Source organism: Sparus aurata, chromosome 8, assembly GCF_900880675.1.
Source record: "Sparus aurata chromosome 8, fSpaAur1.1, whole genome shotgun sequence".
Classification (NCBI taxonomy): domain Eukaryota; kingdom Metazoa; phylum Chordata; class Actinopteri; order Spariformes; family Sparidae; genus Sparus; species Sparus aurata.
In genome coordinates, this window is record NC_044194.1 from 26828442 (window position 1) to 26841693 (window position 13252).

Genomic DNA, 13252 nt, shown 5'->3' on the forward strand with positions numbered 1-13252 from the left:
AATGACCTCTATCAGACTTGTTTGCGAGCTAGCCTGACCTTTCTAGGTTTTACAGGTGTTACAGTAGAGGGTACTGGGGCCAAATGAACAAAAGGTGGTGGGGAGTTCCAGCGCTTTATCCAAAGCCTCTTATTCCACCATTCACAAACAAATGGCAGAGAGCTGCCACGCAAGGTGCTCACCATGTGGCCATGACCTGAAAAATGTAATCCAAGTCCGTCCATATCAGCAAAACAACCTTATAGCATATTTATATTGTTTGTTAGGTGACCTCTAGTCACCAAAGTATTGAATACAGCAGCAAAGAGGGAATCAGGACACGTAGGATAAAAGGCTCATGCATCAGGAGATTGGGTCAAGCAGGCACAGGACATCCAGGTAGGAGACGTGTCCAGTGTGAAAGCAAAAGTTGAAAGTAAGTTAGACAGAAAATGTTGAGAAAGTTGGAGTATATATATTTATAGTGAAAAGAGGGCACTTCAGCAAGTTCAGCCCTAGAAGGGCACCCCAGAGGACACCTGTGGGTTACAGATATTATAGTGCACCTGACGCCGGAACAGGAATCAGTTCTGGTTTAAATCTTTACACATTTTTGATATCAAGCTTCAAGTTTCTCTCACCAGTCAGTGGAGATCTCTGATATTCCTCCACAAAGTCATGTAGATGTGTCTGAGCTTCAAAACAGTGCTATCCTGTAAAAGGGGGAAAAGAGAAACGGGCATCGCACTTTGAACTGTGCATCTGCTCGTATGGTAAACTCGCACCATTATCTCCTCTTTTTTTTCTGACATTGTCTCTCCCTGGTTTACTTTCTATTCTATTTCTGTTTCCGTTTTTTTTTTCCTCTACCTCCTGTAACAGTCTTCCAGGCACCTCACAGTCATCCTCCTCTTGCTCTTTTTCTCAGGCTCTCTCCATCTTCCTCTCTCTCTTTACCTCACTCTCTCGACCCAATTACTTAAGCCTTCCTTCATGTCAGATGGCCGCACAGATTTCAGATCTTTGCCTCTGTTTCTCTCTCTTTCTCTAATTCACGCACACACACACACACACACACACACACACACACACACACACACACACACACACACACACGCACACACACACACACACATGCACGCACCAAGCCTCTGTCTGACAGGGATCTCATGCACAAACACACACAAAAGGAGGATATCAAGCAGGCGTGCTCACCATTAATATTTTACTAATATGACAGTTGGGTCTGATGTGATTTGATGTGCGTGTCTGCATGTGTGTGTATGTGTGACGTGCACCCATCACTTTTAATGAGGGCAGACAAAGCATATGGAGAGAGGCAGGCAGGCAGGCGAGCAGTTTTCCGCTGCCTTGTATTTTCCCTTTGAGTGCGAGCGTGTGCGCGCACACTGCATTTCCTGCTGCGTTCTGTGTGTGTGCGGACAGTCAGAAATACAGTTTGTGTTTGCGTGCGTGAGCCGCGCAGAGCAACTGAAGCAACAGCGGAGAGAGACGAGGGAGTGTGTGTGTGTGTGAAGCAGATCGTTGCACGGTGAACATGTGGTGTCAAAAAGACAGATGGGTAATGTCAAGCATCTTGTTGCTGTGAAGTTTGAACTTTTTCTAGATCTTATTTAACCAGACACGCCGGGCTAACAACGCATTATTATTTGCAGTTGTTGCCTCTGGGGAGTAGTTAGAGGGTGAGAGGTTACACATCATGCACACACACAACTATACACACACACAACACGTTTTCCCACATAACCAACTTAATAGTTCTGCTGGAGCACCTGAGGGTTAAATGCTTTGTTCGAGAGCATCGGTGCATCCTTAGAGTACTCATAACAAATATAACTGAACCTCTGTTGAGCTTTAAGTCTCATTTGTGTTCTACGGTAGATACAGACTGAGCCTTCTATACTGTGCACATTCATTTCGTCAGTATTTCTGCACAAGCTGATCGATACCTACCGATGGTGCGGTGCCTCCGGCAGTCGTGTGGGGCAGTGTAGCCAAAACTTTCAGCGTCACACGACCACAGGAGAGGAGGAGGAAGTTTTAAAAGGGATGGAGGTGGTGAAAAGTTTTAAACATCAGTATGATGTTACTTTGCTGGCGCACAGAGTTACGACAGAACAGCTGGGAGGAGACACGGAGGACCTGGAAGTGTATGGGCAGTGGTGGTTATATGGTTTGCAACTGTGTTCAGGGAGCATATATGGGGACCCTGGTGTGTTTTACCAGTTAGTGCAGCTGGTTTGGGACGTGTGTGAAAGCTGTCAATCAACCCCTGGAGTGGACAGAACCACTGGATGCACTTCTTTGTGTTCCGCAGCGCAGGCGGACTTGCCAACAGGATGTTTGAGAAAAGATAAGTTGTTTAGGCTTTAAAAAAATGAGTCAACGAAGATCTTTCTCTTCTGATTAAAATGTCTTCACCAAAGTGCACCATTCATGTTAGTTGGCTAGCTTCCGTTGCATAACTTCCAAACAAAACCTCGTGGACACTTGGTCAACATGTATCAAACTTTTTCAAAAGTTTTGTGACACATATTCGGTTTTCAACAAGGGATCAGCGTAGAAATCCCGGTTCGTGCTCACTTGGATGGATCTAGTGTGGGGAGTATGTGTGTATGCACGAGATTAATATTTACTCCCCATATTTTCAGCTACAACATGCTGCCGTCATCCTTTTTGGGCCTTGTCTCCAGGGATGGTCAAAGGAGAGTCCCCAAACTCAGGCAGCAAAACAGTCCGTCTGCCATATTGTGTTCTCGCTAGCAACAGGGAAAAGCTGACACTAAAATAGCAGCGTGTCTGGAAGAAAACCCATTTCATAATGCTGGAATCAGATATTTGGCCCGACTCTAATGAGACTGAATGTGGAGCGATGGAATCAGACACAACAGCGCATGGAGGAGGAGACGGCAGCTTCAGCGACTGAGGCCGGGGCGACTCGCTCTGCGGCATTGGCCGCTCTCGGTGATGAGTGGTCTGATGTCTGTGCGACAGATGCAAAGCGATGGAGATCGCCTTGCTGCATCAAACTTTACTCTGCTCACTTGATAAATCTTTTCTTTTCTTTTTTTGGCTCCTTCCACTGAGGAGGAAGAAGCAGAGTGGGTCATGAAGAATTATTTCTGGATCTCTCACAAAATCAATAACACAAACTACTCTAAGTGGCAGAAATGACTCATTGTCACCTGGAAAGCAACTTAGTACAAGAATTGTGTACATTCCCCACTTCAGGAATACACTGTATTTCCTGTTAGTTTCTTAATGTCACGTGTGTAAAAGCGAATGTGTTTGGAGACGAAAAGCACTGACAGCATATCTACATTTCCCGGAGTGTGATCAACAAGGACAAGCGCCCGGACGAAATGCCTTTCTTTCCTGAAGTCAAGTCGAAGCTTTTATCCTCTGATGCATTGGCTCGAAACGAGAAGAGAGCATGCAGACTTGTCTTGTTTCATCAAGTTGTGTGCAACTGGGGCTCATGTAAATAATAAATCTTGGTCCACAGTATCTGAACACTACTGTTGGGATTCTTAGTTCTTTTAGAACACATCATCTGTCTTTAGCTGTGTTATATGTAAATAAAATGTTTTTGGCTCCACCTACATTTTCTCACATGTTCTTTTTAAAAATAAGAGTTATAGTGGAATGTAGTTATCTTCAAAAGACAACCATGGGACCAGTGAATGTCACACAGTTAGTTAAACGGCTCTGAATGGAAACACGACCCAGGCGGCGCACAGTCCACATCAAAGCGGTCCAGGTTATTGTCTGTTGATGAGGTATTAAAATTAAGTACTTGTGTCGTCAGGATTCCCAGTGTGTACGTATGTCAGTGCTCAGGGTGCAGTTAGAAAGAGGCAGGAACTGTCAGCTGAAGTTCAAGAGAGAATAATAATGACGGGTAGAAGTCAAGAGAGTACATCAGAAAATATAAGGAGGTGTGTGTGAATGTGAAGGTAAGACAAAAAGGAAAAATCGTGTGTGTGTGTGAGAGAGAGAGCGAGACAGAATTGGGACCGGGCAGTCTGAAGGCCAGACACTGAAACAAAATCGTCGATGGTTCGGCTAAATGTCAGTGAGTGTGTGTGCGCTCACTCCTACCTCTGTGGGCATGCAAGCCCTAAACTCCTTAGCCTCTACATGCACACACACACACACACACACACACTCAAACACACACTCCCACCTCATTAGCGGCCGGACATGACATTTCTGGACCATTCCGGCCAGGCGCGTGGCGGAGAAGGGAGGAGATGACAGAGTCTTATAATTCCTCGTTTTGACCAGAATTAATTCTCAGTCACCATTTAAAAAGTGGGGTCCACGGTTGAAGAGAGGTTACTGAGAAATGCACACAACAGCATTACTAAATTAAAGCATTATGGGCCAGCTCAGACTGTCCTTGCATACACAGAGTCAACATACGATGCAGCAAGAACACATTAGATGCTCATTTAACATCCCATAAAGTAGACCTTTTCAACTGGGGGCCCGTGGCCTGATTTTGACCCTTTAACAACCTCATTCCAGCCCTTTGATCATTTTCTTAGTGGGCATATCAGCCCATTAACTAGTGATGTCTAAAAAATGCTCTTATTCGAGTAGAAAGTTTGAACCCAGGCTGTTTAAGCAGAGGTGATTTAAGAGGATCAATCTGACAACTGGTGGACTCAAAGGGGGGTTCAGGGGCCTGGCGATCGCTCTCCCTGGTGCCCCACACACAAAAAAAGCCCTTCCAATGGACAAAATGTGGTGAAGTGCTTTCACTTCACTATGAATATACGTATCATGACTTTCTGTGCCAGGTGCGCCCCCGCCCTTATTTATTTTCTTTTTAAAGATGCTTTGTTTTTGTTTTTTTATGTACTTATAGATGATGTTACTGTTCTATTGGGAAAAGGATAAAAGTCTGATACCTTGGCACTGCGCTTTTACATTTTACTTTCTTATCCAGCCTGTCTAAAAGTCTCTTATTACAGTTTTTCTCGATTGTTTACACACATTTTCTGAAAGCATGCCTCATACTCTCAGAACTCTACACACAAATCAAAAATCACACACACAATGGGCAAAACCCCTCAATTCTCCTGCAAAATGAAACTTTACATTCAAAACAATGTTATTTCTTCTCAAAATGGTATTTGGTTTTCAAATGACACACACAAACCATCCAATGAATAGACATTTATAAGAACCAGTTGAACACTGATGTGCTCTATATAAAACACTATGATGAATGGACAACACTTCTTCATTCATCATAATGACTTAGGCCTTTTTTGTTCAGTTACACTTACTACAGTCAGTACATACATAAGTGTGTTGTAAAATATTTGAGAATATTGTTTTTCTACTCAGAACACACAAATACACGGTAACAGATATATTTTATTTTTCCCACAAATCAATGTACACAGTGTATACCCAACCAACACAAAGTTGCATATACAACAATATACGGTCTACATACAAAACAACAGAAGAATTTACTGTACACAGTTGCAGTAAAAAAAACAACAACAAAAAAACTGTGCAGCATGCTCTGTTTCACAAGCAATCACAAGCAATGTTTTCCCTGGCCAAGCAGCAAGAGAAACATCACCTAGCATGGTGAATCCAGCCATGAAAAGCACCAACCGCTATATATCCACATGTGTCTTCCATAGCTTGGAGAAGGGGTATACACATTTGTGGATTTCAGTCATACACTTTCCATAGACAATCATTCCTTCGGTTTGCGGAACCCAGGGGACGAAGATGGAGCATTCTGTCATCCAGTCAGGGTCATATCGGCACGCCCACTTAACCTCCCTACGCGCACAGACAGACACTATGACATATGATGTGACGCTACAGACGCACGTCTACCCGTCTCTGTCCGCACACTCGTGCTCTAGTGTGTGTCTTGAGTGAATAAACACACACGCACATCCTTGTCTGCAGAGCTGCTGGTGTAGCCTGGTAGCGCTGCTGGCGGCTAATCACTGTGCTAATGTCACTAAGCTGATTGGTCAGTTAGGTCATTTTGATGTTTGTTGGGGAAACCACAAGGGTAGATGACTCACTCATATAACTGAATCATCTATCTATCTATCTATCTATCTATCTATCTATCTATCTATCTATCTATCTATCTATCTAATGTTATGTAAATGTATTGCCTGAAAGCTGCTGATAATAGAGTTTCATTTCCACTGACAACCGCCCTAATTGGGCTGTTTTTCTAAAATGACTATAATTATTCGTTTGGTGGTGGATATGGAAGGGGCAGGAAATGTTTTCAATACACTGTAACACACAAGCCAAAACTTCGATGTGACGACACATACAATTATTACTTCTTTTATTCCTCCAGAAAATGTCAACAGAAAAGGTTTGTGAAGCGCTACGTGAACAAAACAGATACCTCTCCTCCATTTGACCGAGTGCAACTGATATACAGTGCAACGCTGGCTTCCCATCATTCCCTTCACAACAACAAAGATAAGTGAGCTCTTATCCCTGACTTGAAAAATACTGATAGCTAAAAGTGATGTATGGATATTAACTGTTTTTATTGACAGGTGTTGTGTATCAGGGCTCCCAATTATCTGATTTGTTGTACCACAGCATCGTTTTATGACTTATGTTTTCAAATGTGCAACACATCGTGCTGTGTATCTTCCTATGATGCAGCTCGTACTATAAAGGTCAGTGCATGTAATTCATAGTCGGCATTGCATTCAGAATAAAATTAAGAATACTCAGAGACAAGTTCAATGAGAACTCCAGTATAGCACAATCTGGGTGTTCCTTTCGTTGACGGACCCATACACATGCTCCTGTTGTGCACTGCAAGCAACACATTTAAAATGCCATGGAATCAGCCGGATTATGGGAAAAGTAGCTATTTATATGTGGATATCATATTCCTCTATAGTAACATACATTTTTGGTCATGCATACATACATATACCCTGACACACATATTTACACATGTAAATACAAAAAAAACCATTTTGATTGTGTATTTAGTATTTTTAATATTTCTCTGGCTACTGTCACCAAGTGCTTGTTCATGGGAGACATGTTGGGCCTCTGTAAATTAATCAAAGAGTATGGTCAAGACCTGCTCGAATTCCAAAGTGTCATGAAGTTACCTTGCTGTGAACTGGCGCTGTACAAATAAATATTGAATGATTGAATGACATTCACATTAACCTCAGTCTTACAGAACTGTCATACGTTTGAGCAATACCTGAATTTGGTTTCGGCTCTCTCCAAACGGGTGCTGTGGCTGAAGAAAGGAAGCCATGCTCACTGTTTCCTCATTTGACGCTTCAAAATTGAAATGAGGGCGGAGTATGGGCGTCAAGGCGGTTTTACACACCTCAAACCGCTTTTGATGCTTTTTAAATTAATATGTGGGTTTCAAAACACGAGCGTCAGATGCTTTCAGTGTGTAATCTAAATACCAAAAAGGTTGTAAATCAAGCAAATAACTGCTTTTATTGAATGTAAAGTCAAAAGTGAGCACACCCAAAATGATGGCAATAAACCATCTATGCAAACAGTTTGCAAACTGTAGGTCAGAGTTGAACAGGGGAGTTTGTAAACCACAATGAAGGTTTATAAGGACACAGACACCCTTGTTTTCTCTTGCAAACATTTTGGCTCACCAAAAAAATTAAAGGAGGTAGCTGTCTCCCTGTAATGGTTTAGTCTAAGCTGCTATGGTAAGATAAACTAACAAGGCTAATCCAGCTTATTTACTTGCATCTAGTTTGTGTTGCTTTCTTCTTCTATTTCTATTCTTCCTTCCTTCCTATTCTGTTATTGCCATTGCATCCTCTTCCTCCCCCAGAGTGATCGCTGATGCGATGGCTGGCATCATCTGAGTGGCATTTGGCCCGTAGAGCTGAGGGAGAGGGGCAGTAGGAGAGGGAAGACAGGGCAGGGGGTGAAAGAATGGACGGAAGAAAGAAGATACAAAGGCTGAGAAAAAGATCTACTTCTTCTTTCGTTCTTTCTCCTCCGCTCTATTAATGCTTTCCATCTCCCTTCATCCCGTCCTCTCTCCGCCTCCCCACCCTCCCTCCCTCCCCCCCCTCTCTCTCTCTCTGGCCTTTCCATCGCATTGATCAGCGAGGCCGACAGCGAGACAGAGAGGGGAAAGACGCTTTGTGATATTTTGGCAGGTTAGAAGGAGAGAGTCAGAATGAGAGATAGAGAGAAAGATATATATATATATATATATGTATATATATATATATATATATATATGTACATATATATATACTGTATATACATAGAGAGAGAGAGAGCGGACAGAAGAAAAGGAGGCGGGGTGGGAAATGAGACGGAGAGAAAGGCAGAAAGAAGGGATGGTCTGTTTGAATTTTCCATTAAAAGAATCAACTGCAGCAGCCCGGGAGAGATAGAGAAGGATGAAAAGACAGGGAGGCATTGAAAGAAGGAGACGACGGGTTAATCTCTCTTTCTATGACTCGCTGACACACACACACACACACACGCATACTGTACACATACATGCAATTCAGAATCGATGAGCGCTCCTGGAATTGATAACATAATTCTGTCAGAGCCCAAACACCTGCGGTAACAGAGACAGCTCTGTGTGTGTGTGTGTGTGTGTATGCGTGTGTGTGATAGAGAGCGACAGTGTGTGTAGGTGTTTGTGAGTTTGTCGCAAACAGTGTGTTTCTGTACAGCGGAAAATGAATCCTTTTCTCAAAATGAAAGCGGTTGCACGTTGTTCAGTTCTTCTTAGAGTTTAGAAAAAAGTTTTGAGTGACCTGCCAATATCAGTATATGATATTTATTATGAAATTACATGTGTAGTATTCTTGACTTAGTAATGAAATATAACTATTTGAAAAAATGCTAATAAGCGGTGATGTAAAAAAAACACCCCAAAGTCATACTTACGTAAAAGTAATGATATTATGTTAAAATGTGACTTTGGTGAAAGTCACAGATACAAATAATACATCGCATCAAAATGTTCAAAATATAGCATACACTTGTAGACAGACATATTTGTTTTTTAGGAGTGTCTTCTTCACTGTCAGTGTTACACGCTGATTCTTCACACAGGGGGAGAGCTGACCCGGTCATCTATTGCAGAGGACAATACAACCCACGCCAAAGGACCCCAACTATCCCTTTAAGTATCAAGTACAAGTAAATAACAGATATATATAAATAACAGGTATACATGTGTGTCTATGCTGTATGCTGTGTGTTGACCAATAACCTACCTTGACTTATCATCACATCCAATATTCAGCATTTTTCTGATGATTGGACTTTGAATAAAATACATGAGTTTAAAATTGCGCCTCTTCGGCTCAGATGCACCGTGCAATCTGTAAAGTACCTACTGTTAACACATTACAACATTTACTCAAGCACATTATTTGTAACTTACTTTGAGAAAGGAATGGGCTCCTCCTATTGGTCAGCAGGCCCAGTCCTCATATGATGTAAAGTATAATTTACAGAATTTTGAAGTCTTTACGTTCAAATTGCGTAGCGACTCCTCTCTCCCGCTGTCTCTTTTAGGTTCCGTAATGGAGAACATCTCTGGAAATAAGACTGGTAATCTTCACATTATCATTCATACTTATTTCATTGGTCTTTATGTCTCATTTGCGCAGAGGTTTGTGGCATCCACCTCAAGTGCCTTAAATTAAACTGCGTCTAACTGAATATTGAACTGAGCTGAATTGAATTCTATCCTCACAAAAGAACTCTGTGCCATGCTGCAATCTTTCATCCTCAAGGTCACCGGTGTTTTCATTACTTGCTCCTCCTTCAAGACAGAATGTTTCCGTATGAGAGGCTGAAGAAAATAAGACAAAAGAAAAGTATGCAGTTGGCGAGAGAGAACGCAGTTTTGATGACACAACAGATGTTCCACCTTTCACAAACCTTGACCCAGGCAGAACAACACAAGGACACCGGAGAGAAAAGAGCGGATGCGGAACAGAGAAGAAGAGGAAGGTGTGAGAGAGGGGAAGAGGCAGAGATGAGGAGACATCAGGACACAGGAGGTACGTAAGCGTTTTTCATCTCCTTCATATCTTTTGAGATGTCTTTCTGTGCTAATCCGGTCCTTCGTATGAACATAGGGAGGGTACAGCCTGCTTTGTCCACCATGCACTTGGTATGACGGCACAGGAAGGAAACATGCAAGTGGCAATTAGCACTGGGCCGCCGATGGCTGATAGTCATCGACTTCTGGGCCCTGTACCTTTGTGACACTGTGATTCAAATGGCAAGTTTGTCCCTGGTTGCTGGTGTTTGTCACATGTGGGAGAGAAATTTAAAATATGTTTTATTTTGCTAACATTACATCTCCTTGTCCCGTTTATTGTTTTCTTTTCAAACCAGTTCAGTTATTGACACATCGGTGGCAGCAGCGTTTCTTCTCTGCAAACATAATGACATACAGTAATGTAATGAAAGCATCATGAAAACATAAAACATTAATAATGAATTCAACAAGTATGTAACACTTGGAAATGTGTTGCTTATATGTGGTCAGTGTGCTTAGTAAGGGCTTGTTAGATTGTGAAACAGTGTCAGAAGCCCTGCTGCTCCCCCCAAACTTTTCAACATTAGAATTAGGTATCTGACAGTTTGCCAGCTTCTGAAACTGAAGAAATAAAACAATAATGCCCACACAGCAAGTAGAGAGGTATAGCAGTCTTCGTTTGGATTTTGATTCATTCCTCTAACGACAATGGGCCTCATTCACCAATATCTTCTTAGGAATCTTCTTAGATTCTTTCTTAAGTTGTTCTTAAGAGGTTCCTTAAGAAAACCCTACGTCAAATTCACCAACTCGTTCGTAAGCCTCAGAATTGTTCGCAGCTGTGTTCTTACATTGATGAAAGCCACAGGAGCAATATATTTGCCATTGTTTTGCGGGCCTTGGATGGAGAAATACCACGTATAAATAGGTTGGTTGGGTGGGGGGTTTACTAATTGATGGCATGTTTCCAATTTACTTGATTTATCTTACATCATTGGCACATTTAATTTATTTTAGAATTTAAATTCTTTGTAAATTACCAAAAATATGAAATGAATAAATAAATGAATAAATATGACAGAATTATCACTGTAATATTGCATTTTATTGAACTACACAACAGAAGAAAACACAACCATGCCAGCATTCCGCACTGAAATGTGCGTAAGAGTACTCCTGAGTGTTCGTAGGATTTGTTCTGCCTAAGAAAAAATCCTAGATAAGAAAAAATTCATGAATGCCACAATCTTCGTAAAATCTTCGTAAGTGGGACTTAAGAACAAATTTGTTCGTAAGAACGGTTCATGAATGAAGCTCAATATGCATTAGTTTTAGTCTACAAGAAAAGAGAAACATTTTAGTTTTTAGTCAAGTTCATTTTTAAACGTTCAGTCTCTTTCTGATCTTTCAGTTGTCAGCCTGGTTGGACCAGCTTTCTGGCCTCCAAGTACAAGAAATTACTTTTTTTCCCCTGATTTTGTCAGCCCTCAGTCTGTCCTTCGTCGATTTTGAGTTGTGCAAAGCTGTATTTTGTGAAACTTGAAAGACAGAAAGATGATTGAAAACACAGAGTAGTCCTATAAGTCATCTGACTTCAAATCAAGCTTTTGTTGAAGGTGATTCGCAGCAATCTTTTAATTAACATCTGCCACATTCAAGTCGTTTTCTATTATTTTTTATCCATCGATAAGGACAAACAATCCCTAGCTGACCAGCATGCTAATCACACAACAACATAGCAGCTTCGTCTTTTGGCAAACTGATCAGCGGGGGTTCCCAACACGTCACACACACGGACCATGGAGTGTCTCCCACACCGCCACCCCATTGGATCCAATGTGAATCCAGCCGGCTCCGGAATGCTTCCGCTTCAAGTGCTCAAGCAGGGTGGTAGTACTGCTTACATCCTCCGTGTGAAAGTGTTTAAAATGACTGAAGGCTGCCTCTCAAATGAACGGTGTGAACCTGCCTGTGTGGGTACATCCTTTAGATAGCAGGAAACAGACTGTGCTCTTGACTTCAGACCAGCTTTTCACTGGTCTATGGCGCTGCTGCTTCAAGATAGCAATACGCCATCAGTGCCTCTGACCACACCTCACTTTAAGGCCAACACGCCCAGGGGAGCACAGGTGGGTGACAGTCAATTTGGTATTTACACAACGTGTGCGCTGGCCATGAAAATGACAACTGTGTCGGCCTGAAACTAGCAATGACACTCTGGTGCCCTGTGCACTGCTTTCCGCTGAGTGTAAGACAGAGCCCTATGTCTTTGTCATCCCGCATTTGATAGACATGGAGTGTTTTTCGAATTTCATGATGTGTATCTGTGTGCGAACATATGAAAAACGACTCTTTTATCTTTTGCACTGAATATGTTTTTGTAAATAGTCTCTTTTTTTTCTCTCCTCAGACCTTGGCTTCCTTCCACTATCTTAAAGAGAGCGAGCAGAAACAGACGAGAGAAAGAGAACACAGGTGTAAAAAAGAGGGAGCTGTGATGAGGATTGGCTGCGCTCACTATGAAAACCATGGCAACCCATCGGTGTTACCTTGAACAAGACAAAGTTTCAAAGACGCACTGTAAACATCCCTCACAGCAAGCACGCACAAGTATGACAGGTATAAAGGTTAGTTAGAGAACTGGCCTGTGCTAACATACGGAAGCAGAAATAATAATGTTGAACCGTGTGAAGGGATGATGCTTTGGTACTCAGTTTGATTCTGTTTTTGTCAGCTGCTATAATTTCAGTCGACACCTGTAGAAGCTGCTAAGACTAGTAAATAACTGTCACGTCTATCGAGGAAATTTTTTCCCTTTATGTTGGCCCTGTTGTTTTACCAACAGGAAATGAGCTCCAGAACCATTTGAATACCAAGAATATGTTAGATGTGGGCAGTGATTCAAAGATCTGAAACCAGGTTTTTTTGTAAGGTACTAACAAACACTCTGTGCTAAACCACCTTATATTCAGACCAATGGTGTATGCATCAACAGCAGAGGCGGCTCCAGCCAGAGCTCTGGGAGGGCAACACCTCTGATGTGGCAGAGGTGACATAGGTAAATTAACCTCAATCAGCTGATATTGTCCTATTGCACTGCACCACATATACATTAGTTCACCCTTGAATGTAAGGCAACAATCTATTGGAGCAAAATAAAGAACAGTGGCAGTGGGATTGATAATGTGCAACTATTTCCATTTAAAAACTGTC

The 13252-nt window shown here is 42.0% G+C and overlaps 1 long non-coding RNA gene across 1 annotated transcript; it reads left to right on the forward strand.

Moving 5' to 3' along the window:
• Positions 1–9582: 9582 nt before the first annotated feature.
• On the forward strand, positions 9583–12589 carry LOC115586059 (uncharacterized). The gene is made up of 3 exons (XR_003984802.1): positions 9583–9600; positions 9786–10059; positions 12450–12589. It is a non-coding gene; the product is annotated as an uncharacterized LOC115586059 (long non-coding RNA).
• Positions 12590–13252: the final 663 nt, after the last annotated feature.